Source organism: Odocoileus virginianus, chromosome 7, assembly GCF_023699985.2.
Source record: "Odocoileus virginianus isolate 20LAN1187 ecotype Illinois chromosome 7, Ovbor_1.2, whole genome shotgun sequence".
NCBI classification, from domain to species: Eukaryota; Metazoa; Chordata; class Mammalia; order Artiodactyla; family Cervidae; genus Odocoileus; species Odocoileus virginianus.
Genome location: NC_069680.1, coordinates 47223122 through 47240821, shown reverse-complemented (window position 1 = coordinate 47240821; position 17700 = coordinate 47223122).

Genomic DNA, 17700 nt, shown 5'->3' with positions numbered 1-17700 from the left:
GTCTGGTTTCCTCAGTGTGTATGCCTAGAAGTGGTATTGCTGGGTCATATGGCAGTTCTATTTCCAGGTTTTTAAGAAATCTCCACACTGTTTTCCATAGCGGCTGTACTAGTCTGCATTCCCACCAACAGTGTAAGAGGGTTCCCTTTTCTCCACACCCTCTCCAGCATTTATTGCTTGTAGACTTTTGGATAGCAGCCATCCTGACTGGCGTGTAATGGTACCTCATTGTGGTTTTGATTTGCATTTCTCTGATAATGAGTGATGTTGAGCATCTTTTCATGTGTTTTTTTGCCATCTGTATGTCTTCCTTAGAGAAATGTCTGTTTAGTTCTTTGGCCCACTTTTTGATTGGGTCATTTATTTTTCTGGAGTTGAGCTGGAGGAGTTGCTTGTATATTTTTGAGATTAATCCTTTGTCTGTTGCTTCATTTGCTATTATTTTCTCCCAATCTGAGGGCTGTCTTTTCACCTTGCTTATAGTTTCCTTTGTTGTACAAAAGCTTTTAAGTTTCATTAGGTCCCATTTGTTTATTTTTGCTTTTGTTTCTAAAATTCTGGGATGTGGGTCATAGAGCTGTGATTTATGTCGGAGAGTGTTTTGCCTATGTTCTCCTCTAGGAGTTTTATAGTTTCTGGTCTTACATTTAGATCTTTAATCCATTTTGTGTTTATTTTTGTGTATGGTGTTAGAAAGTGTTCTAGTTTCATTCTTTTACAGGTGGTTGACCAGTTTTCCCAGCACCACTTGTTAAAGAGGTTGTCTTTTTTCCATTGTATATCCTTGCCTCCTTTGTCGAAGATAAGGTGACCATAGGTTCGTGGATTTACCTCTGGGCTTTCTATTCTGTTCCATTGATCTATATTTCTGTCTTTGTGCCAGTACCATACTGTCTTGATGACTGTGGCTTTGTAGTATAGTCTGAAGTCAGGCAGGTTGATTCCTCCAGTTCCATTCTTCTTTCTCAAGGTTACTTTGGCTATTCGAGGTTTTTTGTATTTCCATACAAATTGTGAAATTATTTGTTCTAGTTCTGTGAAAAATACCGTTGGTAGTTTGATAGGGATTGCATTGAATCTATAGATTGCTTTGGGTAGTATAGCCATTTTGACAATATTGATTCTTCCAGTCCATGAACACGGTATATTTCTCCAGAAGTTTGTGTCCTCTTTGATTTCTTTCATCAGTGTTTTATAGTTTTCTATGTATAGGTCTTTTGTTTCTTTAGGTAGATATACTCCTAAGTATTTTATTCTTTTTGTTGCAATGGTGAATGGTATCGTTTCCTTAATTTCTCTTTCTGTTTTCTCATTGTTAGTGTATAGGAATGCAAGAGATTTCTGTGTGTTAATTTTATATCCTGAAACTTTACTGTATTCATTGATTAGCTCTAGTATTTTTTTTTTGAGATTAATTTTTTGTCAGTTGCTTCATTTGCTATTATTTTCTCCCATTCTGAAGGCTGTCTTTTCACCTTGCTTATAGTTTCCTTCTCTGTGCAAAAGCTTTTAAATTAAATTAGGTTCCATTTGTTTATTTTTGCTTTTATTTCCATTACTCTGGGAGGTGGGTCATAGAGGATCCTGCTGTGATTTATGTCAGAGAGAGTTTTGCCTATGTTTTCCTCTAGGAGTTTTATAGTTTCCGGGCTTACATTTAGATCTTTAATCTATTTTGAGTTGACTTTTGTGTATAGTGTTATAAAGTGTTCTAGTTTCATTCTTTTACAAGTGGTTGACCAGTTTTCCCAGCACCACTTTTTAAAAAGATTGTCTTTTCTCCATTATATATTCTTGCCTCTTTTGTCAAAAATAAGGTGTCTGTGCGTGTGTGTATTCATCTCTGGAGATCTTATAAGTGACTTGCTGCTAGAGTCCATGGGTGGAAAAGACAAGAGAAGAAGGGGACGACAGAGGATGAGATGGTCGGATGGCATCGTCGACTTGATCGACATGAATTTGAGCAAGCTCTGGGAGCTGGTGATGGACAGGGAGGCCTGGCAAGCTGCAGTCCATGTGATCAGAAAGAGCCAGACATGAAGTGAGCGACTGAACTGAACTGACCTGACTGAGCGCCTACCTTCACTCTGAGAATCCCTGTGAGTCTCAGTTTTCCCTGTTTCACTATAATTCTGGGGGTTTTTTTGCTTTGTTTTGTTTTGCTCCAGAGCTGGCAATAAGGGAGTGAAGCTGATACAAATCTCTGAGCTAGAAATATGGAAGGGGAATTGGGCTGGACTCCACTGCATATCAACATGAATTCTGTGAACCAATTTTAGCAGGTCTGCCCTAACTGGGACCTTGAGGATTATCATGGTTGAAAATATTTGATTGCCCCATCTTCTATCTCTGTCTGTCTCTGCCCATTTCCTGTGTCTGTCTTCATCTCTTTCCATATATACAAATATACATATATAATATATACTTACATACACATGTGTGTATATATATATATACATAAATACATGTGCATACATGTGTATTTCTCTGTCTCTGTCTCTAAACACTGATCTAACTTGAAGGATCACAGATATGGATGGGACAAGAGTTTTCTCAGACATTCACTATCAGGATGGTTCTTGAACCACTGGATGTGGGTCAGATTTTCAAACAAAGTCCCCCTTTTCACCACTAGGAGTCAGTCCACACTCAGCATGAATCAGACGGTTTCATATTCGCTCCTTTGGCCAAACTCATATCCTTTGTACTTCAGTTTGAATATTCACTTTAGTGTCCTAGGGAAATAGTGATAAGACAGAGGTCAGAAACTGACCTTGCCTGATAGGTAGTGAAATTTGATGCTTTGTGGGACTAAGCCACACCAAGAGAAGGGAAGAAAGTAGCAGAGCAGCTCAGGGAGTGTGGCAGGATGCTGTCATGACCCTGTATGAAATTCCAGTCAAGTGCTGGGTATATTTATAGATACACACACACAGACATGCGCGCATGGGAAAGTACTGTTTGTTTCTTGGAAACGGGTGCCAGTTCCCACTGTTTTTACCAGATTCTCCAAGCCGTGTCATCCTGAAACAGGGAAAACTTTGTCTTCTCCCTGGCATCCACCTGTGACTCAAAGAGAGATCTTTGGAAAATAGACCTAGGCACCTCTCTTCCCTTTGGAAGACTGTAGGGATTTCCCCTTTTCCCTGCAGGCCAGACTGCCCAGCTAACTGCTCCAGCCCCAGTCCTGCTTCCCAGGGCTCCCTGAACCTCTCCCAAACCCCTGTGTGCCCAGTCTTCTGAATGCGGCAGACCCCCTCATACCTCTCTCCTTGACATGCGGCTCCCCCAGCCCGGAAAGGTTTTCCTGGCAGAGTCCTACCTGGTCTCCAAATCCAGCTCACACTGTCCCCAGGGACATAGTTATGCATTCCTCTGAGGGTTTAGGACTCTGCCCTCTTATCTCATTGTATTTGTATTCATATCTGTCTCTTCCTCCAAACCAAACGACCTCTCCAAGGTCAAGAACTCTCTCTTACTCATTTCTGCCTCCTCAACATCTGGGCTAGCGCCTGTAACAGAGTAGATGTGCACTGGAGAGCTACTGAGTGAATGGATGGGATGTTTACAGCTGCTAAGAGCTCAGGGCTTGCTTTTGGCGGAAGGTTGGATTGAAATACCAGCTCCACCACTTGCTAGTCACAGGATTTTTCCAGTCACCTAGCCTCTCTGTCAGTTTCCTAATCTGTAAGGTTGTTGTTTTTGTTATTTAGTCGTTAGGTCGTGTCTGACTCTTTTGTGACTCCATTCACCGAAGCCCACCAGACTCCTCTTTTCCAGGCAAGAACACTGCAGTGGGTTGCCATTTCCTTCTCCAAGGGATCCTCCAGGACCAAGGACCAAACCCATGTCTCCTGGATTGACAGGAGGATTCTTTACCACTGAGCCACCTGGGAACCCCACTTATGTGAAAATTTAATGATGTGTGTACAAGCGATTTCCTGACATCAGTTCAATTGCTCAGTCATGTCCGATTCTTTGCGACCCCATGGACTACAGCACTCCAGGCCTCCCTGTCCATCACCAGCTCCTGGAGCTTGCTCAAATTCATGTCCATTGAGTCATTGATGCCATCCAACCATCTTGTCCTCTGTTGTCCCCTTCTCCTCTTGCCTTCAATCTTTCCCAGCATCAGGGTCTTTTCCAGTGAGTCACTTCGTCGCATCACGTGGCCAAAGTATTGGAGTTTCAGCTTCAGCATCAGTCTCTCCAATGAATATTCAGGACTGATTTCTTTGGAATTGACTGGTTGGATCTCCTTGCAGTCCAAGGGACTCTCAAGAGTTCTCCAACACCATAGTTCGAAAGCATCAGTACTTCAGTGCTCAACTTTTCTTTATGGTCCAAATCTCACATTCATACATGACTACTGGAAAAACCATAGCTTTGACTAGACAGCCTTTGTTGGCAAAGTAATGTCTCTGCTTTTTAATATGCTGTATGGGTTGGTCATAGCTTTCCTTCCAAGAAGCAAGAGTATTTTAATTTCATGGCTGCAGTCACCATCTGCAGTGATTTTGGAGCCCAAGAAAATAAAGTCTGTCACTGTTTCCATTGTTTCCCCATCTATTTGCACGAAGTGATGGGACCAGATGCATGATCTTATTTTTTTGAATGTTGAATGTGAAACCAGATTTTAGGCTCTTCAGTTCCTCTTTGCTTTCTGTGAAGGGTGGTATCATCTGCATATCTGAGAATATTGATATTTCTCCTGGCAATCTTGATTCCAGCTTGTGCTTTGTCCAAACCGGCATTTCTCACATAAGTTAAATAAGCAGGGTGACAATATACAGCCTTGATGTACTCTTTTCCCAATTTGGAACCAGTCTGTTGTTCCATATCTGGGTCTAACTCTTGCTTCTTGACCTGTGTACAGATTTCTCAAGAGGCAAGTAGGATGGTCTGGTATTCTTGGCATAGTCACATACTATTTTTCTCAAAACCCACATTTTGTCTATCAGCAAATCCTGCAGGATCCTCCTTTAAAATATCCAGCCACTTTTTACCTTTTGACTGCTAACAGCCCAATTCAAACTGCAGTCGTTTCCCACAGACATGTTCCGGTGGCCTCCTGTCTGTTCTCTCTGCCTATTTCCTTGTCCCATACCTATTTCCAACACAGCTGCCAGAGGCAATCCCTTAAAAATATAAATCAAATCAGATCACTCTTCCGCCACAATCCCCCTTTGGCTTCCCTTCCCCATTGCAGACAACAAGGTTGCCGCTATGTTTGATTCCAGCTCCTCACTTTCCCCCTTGCTTTCCCAGCTTCAGCCACAATGGCCAGTGTGTTACAGTTCAAACCTGCTGCATACCACCTTGCTCCAGTACCTTCGCACTTGCCACTTCCTTGGCCTGGAATTCTATTTCTCCAGAAAGCCTCATGCCTCCTTTGCTTACTTAAAGTCTTCATTTTCAAAAGTCACGTTCTCCAGGAGACTCCCACTGGCTATTTCATCTAAGCTTTCAACAATATTCACTGCACTTTCTGTCCCACTTCCCTCTTTATTATTGGCCTTTATCATTAATAGAAATACATTTTTTATTATTTTGTTCACCATCTGTTCCCCTAGTAGAATATAAGCTCTAAGAAGGCAGAGGCCTGCTTTGCTCACTGCTATACCTCCAGCATCTAGAACCATATCTGGCACAAAGTACATGCTCAGTAAGTCCTTTATTGAAATGAAAAGATGAAAACTTAGGTTGCTATAAAATACGGGGACAGCAGTGTCTGGGCTGAGCTTGGGCCACTCCTAGCTGGCTCTAGGCAGTCAGAGCTGACTCAGGAAGCAGAACCCCAAACCATGCTTCTGTCCTCAGACTGGATTTTCCTCTTTTTCCAGCCCAACCCAGCTCTGCCCTGCCCGGTAGAGGGCTTGGCTGGGAACTCCAAGTTCCTCCTATTCTCAAGAGAGACGGGGGCATGGTAGAGGCTCCAGGAAGGAGTGGCATGTGAAGATACCCTAGGACTTGAAGGCAGGGGACACTGCTGAAGCTGCTTTTTGTTCCGTTTTCTTGGGGTTCCCACAGGTAACTTTCTCAGGAAAAGATCAGTGCTACCCTTCTTAGACTTGTTTTCCCAAAAAAGCAACGCTCCTCGGTGTGGGTCCATGACATCACGTTTCTGGGCCTGGCTCCAGGCCTACTGTCAAACTCTCTGCAAGCCAGGAGATTCTTCTTTATATTCAGATGAGAACCACCCATCAAATAGTGACCTCCTTGGGGTGGGGATTGCAGCCTTCTCACAACCCAGCCACCTGGTCTCCAATTTCACCCCCTCCCCTGCTTTATTTTCCTCCTTAGTACCTACCACAGTGTAACCTAACATAGAGTGTGCATAGTCCACTTACTTATCCTGTTTATTGTCTGATCCTCCACCACCCCCTTGTACACACCAGGAAAGGACTTTTTGTCTGTTTTATTCATTGCTGTGTTCCCAATGCATAAACACCTGACACAGAGTGAGTGCTTTATAAGTACTTGTCCTGTGAGTAAATCCTTATCCAAAGCCCTCCATACTAACAGCTCATTACTGAGGGAGGCGAGGGCAGAGAGATAGTAATCCTCTTACAGTAAGATTACCCTTGCCCTCAAGGGACTTCCAGAAGCCACTGGCAGAGCAATCCTGGAGAATTCCACCTGAGTCACCTATGCACCTTTCACCTGCTGACCTAAGTGTTGGACCACTTTGTAAAGAGTAGGGATACATTGTGATGTAGCTTAAAAGGAGTAGTACATTTTCTTCCCTCCCAGGACTTCCTTTCTTTTGCCTTATAATTACCATCCATTCTATAGGCCCCTTTTCACCCAGCAGGCCCCCTTTTCCTTCTCTGAGCTCTAAGGAGCACCAGGGGGCAGTACCATCATCTGAGGATTCGATGGCCAGGTTGGCTGCTGCATTGTCAGTGAACCCTTCACAGACATCCTTCTTTCTTCCACCCTAAATAGACTGTGAGTTTGCTGACAGTAGGCGCGTGCATGTTAAGTTGCTTCTGTTGTATCTGACTATGTGTGACCCTATTGACTGTAGCCCGCCAGGCTCCTCTGTCCATGGGATTCTCCAGGCGAGAATACTGGAGTGGGTTACCATGCCCTCCACCAGGGAATCTTCCCAACCCAAGGATTGAAACCATGTCTTTTATGTCTCCTGCATTGACAAGTGGGTTCTTTACCACTAGCACTATCAGCTGACAGTACAGACTCTGTCTAATTTACCTTCATCTGCCAGTACCTACGTCACTTATATGCAGAACACATCATGCAAAATGCTGGACTGGATGAAACACAAGCTGGAATCAAGATTGCTGGGAGAAATGCCAATAACCTCAAATATGCAGATGACACCACCCTTATGGCAGAAAGTGAAGAAGAACAAAAAAGCCTCTTAATAAAAGTGAAAGAGGAGAGTGAAAAAGTTGGCTTAAAATTCAACATTCAGAAAACTAAGATCATGGCATCCAGTCCCATCACTTCATGGCAAATAGACAGGGAAACAATGGAAACAGTGACAGACTTTCTTTTCTTGGGCTCCAAAATCACTGTGGATGGTGACTGCAGCCATGGAACTAAAAGACGCTTGCTTCTTGGAAGAAAAGCTACGACCAACCCAGACAGCATATTAAAAAGCAGTGACATTACTTTGCCAACAAAGGTCCACCTAGTCAAGGCTATGGTTTTTCCAGTAGTCATATATGGATGTGAGACTTGGACTATAAAGAAAGCTGAGTGCTGAAGAAATGATGCTTTTGAACTGTGGTGTTGGAGAAGACTCTTGAGAGTCCCTTGGACTGCAAGGAGATCCAACCAGTCCACCCTAAAGGAAATTAGTCCTGAATATTCATTGGAAGGACTGATGTTGAAGCTGAAACTCCAATACTTTGGCCACATGATGAGAAGAAGTGACTCATTGGAAAAGACCCTGATGCTGGGAAAGATTGAAGGTGGGAGGAAAAGCGGACAACAGAGAATGAGATGGTTGGATGGCATCACTGACTCAATGAACATGAGTTTGAGTAAACTCTGGGAGTTGGTGATGGACAGGGAGGCCTGGCATGCTGCAGTCCACGGGGTTGCAAAGAGTCAGACATGACTGAGCGACTGAATTGAACTGCCAGTACCTACATTATAGTAGAGGCCCACTGAGTCATGAGTCTGTGGCTTTATCAAAGAAAAGCACATGGAATGCAGTTATATTCAGGGCTTGGTATATGCTAGGGCACAGAAGGGGCTGAACAATGGAGCTTTCCTTTACTGTGAAGCTCTATCATGCAGGGATTAACTATGGATGGGGGACTACACAGCAACATGCCTTGATGTTGGAACTAAATTGCCTACCTATTTCCCCTTACTGTTATCTCCAGAATAATAGCTCACATTAGTATAATATTTACTGTATGCTAAATGCAGTTCAAAGCATTCCACAAGGATCATCTCATTTAATTCTCATAATATTTCAAGATAAGGAACATTATTATACATGTGACATACATTTCAGAATCAGGGCTATTTCAGGGATAAAGACTATGAAGTGTTGGTGGGAAGGCCAAACTTGTGTGCTGAGAGATCAATGAACAGATCAGGAAGAGGGATTTCATCAGTGTGTAAATCCTAGGTATATGAGGTAGCATAACATTTTCACAGCAGAGGCAGTTCCATCTGTAACATGCCTTCAGTCCTGATACCACCGAGTCATTCAGAATTTCCCAGTTCTAGAGGTTTAACCTTCAAAAACCCAACCTAGGAATCAAGGGTCCAATGTTTGTGAACATTTACTTGTATGCTGGCTATTTTTGACTTATTCAACTGGTTTTCTCCCCATCTGAATTGGGAGTGAAGTAAATATGAAATCACCCTTCCCTGTCATTGTTTCCCACCTACTTTCCACAGAAGTCTTCCTAAGAAAGGATCCTGCCTTCTTTAACTTCCACCAGACAGAGGCCCTATGGGGCAGGGCCATGTCAATCCACTCAATGGGACCTCTCTGCGCCTCCTTGCCCCACCAATCCCATGACTAGGAACCTCTCTTATTTGTCAATAGTGGTGAACCCTTGGCCCCTCTCCCAAGCACCTCTCTCTGTCCTGAAAACACGCTCTCTGGGCTCCCAGCTGGGAGTGACACATCAGATACTCCTGGGTGCTCTTGAGTAGTAGAAAGACAGAGAGGCAAGGACTGGTGACAGGGTGTGAGGAAGTCAAAGAGCAGAAGAAACTGGAGAAGGCAGCAAATCCATTCCCTCACTCTCAGCTTGGAAACTGGGCTTGTAAATAACACCTGAGTGGTCTCTGCTACTGTGTTTGAATCATGACTTTCTACTCCCCAAATAGACCTTGACTATCTGCTCCAGGCATTCCATGGGCACCAGAAGTAGGACTGGACCCTGTCCTCCCCACTCAGGGCACTTTAGTGGCAGGATCCAGGACTCACAGGCTAACAGCAGGGTTCTGCTGAAATATGGTCAGTGCGACCTTTGCAACATGCCTATGTCCCTGTTTTCAACAGTTCATAAGAGGGACAAATGTTGCTGTTTTTCCCCTGGAAATAAACAGATTCAGACGTTCAGGGGGTCACAAGATTGGGCTCAAAAGAAATGTGTGTTTAAGCCCTATAGAAATTCATCCACTCACACCTCTCCCCCAACATGTTTTGGGTCTCCCAAGAAGACTCTGTGAATGGGCAGTGAAAAGACCCAGTGCAATCGCTGCTGGAAATGGCTGAGAGGAGCAGGGTGGAGGAGGGTAAGGTCAGAGCCACACAAACACGCAGTTGGGTGTTCTGGCCCCACTACAGTGTCTCCATACCACCCTCCACGCCTCCTGCCCTTTCACATTTTTATGCTCCAATAATTTCTCTTCCTTCTGCATAGCAAAGAAGTGACTGAAGAATCTGCCAGCTGCTGCCTCCCCCAACACCCAGCTCCCTGTGCCAGGGTAACCTAAACAATTTAGGAAACTGAGATAAGATTCTTGTTGCCATTAAACATTGACAGGTCAGAGCACGGTGCTCAGCTGCAGTGAAACTCCCTGGCTAGTCTGCAGGGAAACAGGGAGACCAGAGCAGCTGGGCCATTAAACATGGATGGAAACCAACCCATGGAAGAAAGAGGTGGCACTTCTCCTGTTGGCCAGAGGGAGGGACAAGGAAGATTTAGCAAAGGTCAGCAGGACTCCTACTGAGCAGTGTTCAGTCTCAACTACTCACGCCCTTCACATTCTGTCAGTTGGACAGAAAAAGCATGGCCTCTAGAGTCAGGCTGACTTGAATTTAAGTTTCAGTATGGCTTTAAGTACCCTAAATCTTTGTTCAATTATGTGCATGTGTGCTAAGTCACTGTTCAAGTATAAAATGGGCTTACTACTTAATTCCAAAGATTGTTATAAGGATGAAATGAAGTAGCATTTATAAGATATCTAGCACAGAGTTTGGCCAAAAGAGGTCAGTACTCAAGGTTAATCCTCCTTCCCCTTCCTCCTGGAGGGGGATGAATTTCTTCCCAGGGACACCGGCTTTGGCCTGGTGGGATCTTTTCCCTGACTCCTGCGACTTCCAGAAACCCCGATCGCATTCTAGTGTGCTTGAGATGGTTGGATGGCATCACCAACTCAATGAACATGAGTTTGTGTAGGCTCTGGGAGTTGGTGCTGGACAGGGAGGCCTGGCATGCTGCAGCTCATGGGGTCACAAAGAGTCAGACATGACTGAACGACTGAACTGAACTGAATTGAACTGTCTCACCCCACTAGTCTGGAAGCACCTTGAAAACAGCTATCTTGGCACTGATTTTCTAGTACCCAGCTCAATGTCTGGCATATAATAGTTGTTTGGAGAATGTTGAGTTAAACTGAAAAAAGAAATTTTTTTTAAGGATGTAAATTGGATCAATGAACTAAAGGCAAATTACAAAAGATGAAAGGAATTGAGGTCATTTTGCGAAGAGAAGGTCATCATAGCCTGTCGAAGCTCACAGGGACCTCAGGAACAATTGGTTCAACACACTCACTCACTGTGTAGTGGAAGGGACTGAAGCTCAGCAAATTGATGGCAGAGCCTAAAAGTTCACAGGGCTCTTGAGTCCAGGCTCAATGCTGGATGACCAGCCTCTGTCCCCCTGCTCAGGTGGCCAGAGAGGTTGTGTGAATGACTCTCAGCCACACCGTCCACTCAGGGTGGACCTGGACCCAGCCAGCTCTTTGGACATTCAGGCCAGCACTGCCACCCCTGGGGCACCTGACGTTTCTTGTTTACAGGCTGACGGGGCACTCAGCTTTGCGATCTTGGTTCTGGCAGTACTGTCCCGTAGTTCCTGCACTCTGCGAGGTCAGGGGTTAAGTGGGAGGATTTGAGGAGGGGAGAGGATTAGCCCCTTTCCCCTCACACTGCCTGCTCCCAAATAACCCGCTACCTGTTATTAAGCCCCTCTGTCCTTGTGGGACCCTGAGCTCTGCCCCCATGGGGCTACCTTGCAGCTTCTGCAGTGGAATAGCCCAGGGCCACGCTGGACGGGCCCCTCCTCACTCCGAGTAGCCTGCTGGAGTGGAGGTCCCAGGGGGACCCTCTGATAATATCTTTACAGGCTGTTCTGTGAGACCACTATGGAGGTTAAATGACACAACATATGTGAAAGTTCTGGAATATAAACACCGTCATTATAGAAAATATTTGTCAGATGAGGGACTGAAAATAATCAGGTCAGGGACGCTCTGCCAGGCAGATTTCTTACACTGGAAAGATTCTCAGACCTTCTACCTCCTGGTGCCCAGAGCGACTGCTGTCCCATCATCACCCAGAGGAAGGGACTGAACTTTCTGCTCTTGCTGATGAAATAAATTAGTCTCCTATTTTACTACCAAAGAGGGCAGTTCTTTGTTTCCAGGAACCAGCAGGAGAGGAAATGGGCTGCTTGGGTGAGGGTGTGGGGCAGAGGAGCGGGGGTGGATCAGAGCTGTTGCATGAGGAAGTAGAACCTGTTGTCAAGGGGCTTCCCTGTTTGAACACTTGCTTTCCTCCTGGGAAGAATGGAGCGGCAGGGGTTGAGAGGCCAGCAGACCTTTCTCCCGGCCCCAGGAACTAGAGGAAGACCAAGCAGCACAATGTCACCCTGAAGAAGTGGGCTGATCTTGGGCTTCGTGCGATGGGAACAGCAGGAATCCTTGGGTCTGAGCAGCGCCAGGACTTGGCCCCCCTCCTCCCTCTTTCTGCCCTCCTCTCCTCCACAAGCTCCCAGAGGACACAGACTGCTTCCCCAAGTCTACTGTGCCACTTCCTTCCGGTTCCGTCACTACTAGATCAAAGCAAAGCCATGACAGCTGAAACGTAGTGTGTGTGTGTGTGTGTATGTGTGTGTGTACGTGTGTGTGTGGTGGGGGGATGGTTAGGTATAGGAGCTGAGGCTCAGGAAGAATTTGCCAAGTGGAGAGTTGGTTCAGGGCGACAGTTTTTAAAGTCTTTTCACAAACTTTTTAGTCCCTTGACTTTCACAAAAATGGACACCAGCCAGAAAGGATTCTCCTCCATTTCAGTGACAAGGAGCCTGAGGCCCCAGAAAGGGAATAGCTAGGATGGAAACACGTATTTTGTGCTTCTGCACTCACTGTCATCTCTTTGAGGCCCGGCTGGAATGAGGATAGAGGAGAAAGTGGCGGAGGTGATGAGGTATCAGAGGAGGAAGAAAACTGAGGGGTGGGGGACCCACAAAGGCAGCCTAGAACACCTGGTGCTGCTGGCTGACTTTCCACGCGCGGGGTCCTGGAGAGGACTTCTATCACGCTACTACTACTGGTAATAACAGTTACTATTTATTGTTTACCTTGTGCCAGATACATAAACACTGCGGGAGGCATTAATGCACAAAGGGCTTTAGAAACATGATCATCTTTAACACTCAAAAGAATCAATAGGATAAATATTTTTGTTTCTATTTTTCGGACAAGGAGCTTGAGGTTCAGAACTTCCCTGAGACCTCACAGGATTCCAAAGGCCACTCTCATAACCACTGTGCACTACTGCCCAGGTGAGATACAAATGCTACCCCATTGTTTTTATTCCTCTACACCTGGGCATCATTCAGCCCCAGAATGCTGGTGCCTGAGAAAGGAAGGCCTCTATTCTTCACACTGTTCATGCGCTTCTCAAGGCAAGAATACTGAAGTGGTTTGCTATTCCCTTCTCCAGTGGGCCATGTTTTGTCAGAACTCTCCACCATGACCCATCCGTCTTGGGTGGCCCTGCACAGCATGGCTCATAGTTCCACTGAATTAGACAAGTCTGTGGTCCATGTGATCAGATTGGTTAGTTTTCTATTATTGTGGTTTTTGTTCTGTCTGCCCTCCTGATAGGACAGACTGACTGAGGGGGAAACTGACATTACTCTGTCAACAAAAGTCTGTCTAGTCAAAGCTTTGGTTTTTTCCAATAGTATGGATATGAGAGTTGGCCTATAAAGAAATCTTGGTGCCAAAGAATTGCTTTTGAACTGTGGTGTTGTAGAAGACTCTTGAGAGTCTCTTGGACAGCAAGGAGATCCAACCAGTCCATCCTAAAGGAAATCAGTCCGGAATATTCATTGGAAGGACTGATGCTGAAACTGAAACTCCAATACTTCGGACACCTGACACGAAGAGCTGACTCATTGGAAAAGACCCTGATGCTGGGAACAGCTGAAGGCGGGAAGAGAAGGGGACGACAGGGAATGAAGTGGTTGCATGGCATCACTGACCCAATGGATATGAGTTTGAGTAAGCTCCGAGAGTTGGTGATAGACAGGGAAGCCTGATGTGCTGCAGTCCATGGGGTCGCAGAGTCAACAGATTGAACGACTGAACTGAACTGAACTGAACTGAACTGAACTGTTCTTCATTGTCTTAAATTCCTAGGCTTAAAACATTTTTACTGCCCCACCATTGCCCCCACCCCACCAGCCTAGGCCTCAGCAGTAGGGAGATATCTGCAGCCACGGCAAAGGGCAAAGTGGCCACATCCTGGGCAGACCCCTGACAAGAAAGGTCACTCTCTACATGCCTGTGACTTCCACTCTGGGAGTGCCTGACTGACTGTGCCCAGAGCTTGGCATCGGGTAAAGTTTCACCCAGACAGTTCTCTACTAGGGGAGCTAGCGAGAGGAAGTGAGTCTTTAGGGGCGGGAGAGTGGGTGGGTGCAAACAGACAGCCTGGGAGGCCCTGGGGACTTTCCTCTGTGCCTGAGCTCCTCCAGTAGGGCAGCCAAATGCCCCAGCACCCCAGCCTCTGGCTGGGTTTCTGACTCTTTCATGTCCTATTTCTGTCAAGCCCTCTGTTGTGTAACCCCCCTCGCTTCATTTTAGAATCCCTTTACCACCCATTGTTCCCCTCACCCATCCCTCCCTCCCAACATCAGTTGAGACAAGGCAGGCCTAGGGGAGGGAGGCACTCCAACAGCTTCCACCGTGGCAAGCTAAACTCAGAAATGAGCAGTACCCCCACTCCTGACACCCTCCCCCCACCCCACCCCCCATCCACTGCAGGCTCCATGAAGCCTGGCTGAAATGTGAACCTTGAACTTCTCTTGTGATTTCTCTTCCTTTTCTGTTTACTGACCTGGAGAAGGAAATGGCAATCCACTCCAGGATTCTTGCCTGGAAAATCCCAGGGACAGAGGAGCCTGGTGAGTTCATAGGGTCACAAAGACTCGGACATGGCTGAAGTGACTTAGCACCTGGCACTAGGCATCTTGAAACTTTCCTTTTTTTCTGCTTCCTCCCCTTCAACTTCAGCGCTGACCTGTTTTTATTTGATTTGGCTAGGGTGGCAGCGGTGGTGAGGGCGGGGGCGGGGGGGGGGGGGGGGCTTCCGCTGATGGCTCAGAGGGTAAAGAATCCACCTGCAATGCAGGAGACCTGGGTTCGATCCCTGGGTTTGGAAGATGGAATAGAAGAGGACATGGCAACCCACTCCAGTACTCTTGCCTGGAGAATCCCATGGACAGGGGAGCCTGGTGGGCTACAGTCCATGGGGTCGCAAAGCGTCCGGGGGACTGAGGGGCTAACCACAGCACAGCACAGCGAGAGGAGGCCGCTTAGTAAAAGGAAAGCCAGTCCTTGACAGCAGCGCCTCCAGTGAGACTTTCGAGGTCCGACAGTCTCTGGATGCACAAGAACCAAGACTCTTTTTGATTGTTGAACAAGAGAAAAGTGGAGACCTGCGATTGTCTTACCCAGCACAGTTGCTCATCTGTCTCCAAGGCGAAAATATACACCATGGCTGTAAGGTGAAACGCGCGTGCTTGACAACTAGAGACAAAACAGACTGCAAAGCACACCAAGATAAGATCGCGCAGAATAAAAATACCTGCGTGCTCACAAGGACGGAAACTGGTCACTCACGCGACCCCCGTGGTGAACCCATATTTACATACACAGAGTAAAGAGAAAGTTCAGAATTGGCCGCCCTGGCACGAGTTAACCTTACCGGCCCTCCCCACCCCCCACCCCCCACCCCTCCCCCCTGCCCCGCCCCCGCCCGCGTCAACGCTTTCCCAGTCGAGTCGCCGACCTCATCCTCCCCCTCCCCCCGCCCCGCCTCGCACCGCGCCCCCCTCTTCCCCCGCCGCGTCACCGCTTTTACCAGCGCTGACGTGGCCGCCGCGCGTGACTAGCCGGCCACCGGAAGCGCAGCCCTTACAGGGCGCAGACTCCTGAGGGTTCCGCAGGGCAGGAGGCTGGGCGACAGCGGTCCCCGGTCTCGGGCCAGGCTCTCATCTTCCAAACTCCCTCTAAGGCGAGCCATTTCGGAGAGAAGAGGTGGGTTTCCACCTCCTCCAGAGAGCTGGAGCGCCCGGGGGGTGGCAGCCTTCCCAGACACTGTCTTCCAGAATGCTCGTCTTTGTGTTTCTCCTGAAGCGTTAAGAGCAGGACTGAAATGCAGATGACAGTTGGCCTTTGACAGACACACTCAAATGATCCTCTCACGCTCTGGGGCCCTCAAGTCCGAGCCAGAGGCTGTGAGGAGAGGCCAGTGTGGCTTGGTGGGAAGGACAGCCTAGCCTTTGCTGGGTAACCTTAAACAAGCCTCATAGTTGCTGCCAGTCTCATTCTCCTTATCCCTGAAGTATAGAAGGTTCTTGTCTTATGGAGTGGTTGTGAGCATCAAATAGGCATTCAACTTGTTCTTGTAAAACAGCTTTGAAAACAGAAGTGCTGTGCAAAATTATGGTGGTCACTTTGTACCCTCAGTTCAGTTCAGTCTCTCAGTTGTGTCTGACTCTTTGCAACCCCATAGACGTGCAGCACGCCAGGGCCCCCTGTCCGTCGCCAACTCCCAGAACTTGCTCAATCTCATGTCCATTGAGTCAGTGATGCCATCCAGCCGCTTCATCCTATGTCGTCCCCTACTCCTACCTTCAATCTTTCCCAGCATCAGGGTCTTTTCCAAGGAGTCAGTTCTTCACATCAGGTGGCCAAAGTATTGGAGTTTCAGCTTCAGCATCAGTCCTTCCAATGAATATTCAGACTGATCTCCTTTAGGATGGACTGGTTGGATCTCCTTGCAGTCCAAGGGACCCTCAAGTGTCTTCACCAACACCACAGTTCCATTCTTTGGTGCTCAGCTTTCTTTATAGTCCAACTCTCACATCCATACATGACTACTGGAAAAACCATAGCCTTGACTAGATGGCCTTTGTTGGCAAAGTAATGTCTCTGCTTTTTAATATGCTGTCTGGGTTGGTCATAACTTTTCTTTCAAGGAGCAAGTGTCTTTTAATTCCATGGCTGTAGTCACCATCCACAGTGATTTTGGAACCCAAGAAAAGAAAGTCTGTCACTGTTTCCACTGACTCCCCATCTATTTGCCATGAAGTGATGGGACCAGATGCCATAATCTTAGTTTTCTGAATGTTGAGCCTCAAGCCAACTTTTTCACTCTCTTCTTTCACTTTCCTCAAGAGGCTCTTTAGTTCTTCTTTGCTTTCTGCCATATGGGTGGTGTCATCTGTATAGCTGAGGTTATTGATATTTTTTCCGGCAATCTTGATGCCAGTTTGTGCTTCATCCAGCCCAGCGTTTCTCATGATGTACTCTGCATATAAGTTTAATAAGCAGGATGACAATGTACCCTGGAAGAGCCTATTCAGGTCCCCTTCTAAGGAAGGAAGCAACAGAGGCCCAGATGCTGACTTGGCTTCCAGAACCTGGGGCCTCACCCAGCCACTCTGGGATGCTCTTTGACCCTATGGAAAAGCTTAAGCTTTATAAACAAAATCATCTGGTGTCTGCCATCTGTGCTGCTGTGGTGGTGATGGGCTGTTTTGGGCCCCCACTAGTAAGCAAGTGTGGTGAGCATGCTTGAGATGACCTTTCCAGTTAAACCCGGGAAGGAAACCAGAATTGTCAAAAGCCAGTGGGTGAGCAGTCGTGTGAATGCTTGTACAGTACTGGATTGTCTTCTGCCCCTACTAATAAGACCTACAAATCTAGCTCAGAACTTCCAGGGCCAGCAAGCTATTTCATACTGGACACCAACTATCTACCGCCGCCTCCATTCCAACCCCCTTCATTAACTTCAGACTATGTTTGCTGGCAGTGTTGCATGTATGCCCTCTGTATGCATGCCTCCTCCTTGTCCCCAGCTTGGAGTTTCTTGAGGTCAGGAATCATTTCTTTCAAAGTGGACTGAAGAACTTCCACCTTCCACCCTTGAGGATGGGGACCAAGCCCCCTTCCTTCTGATCA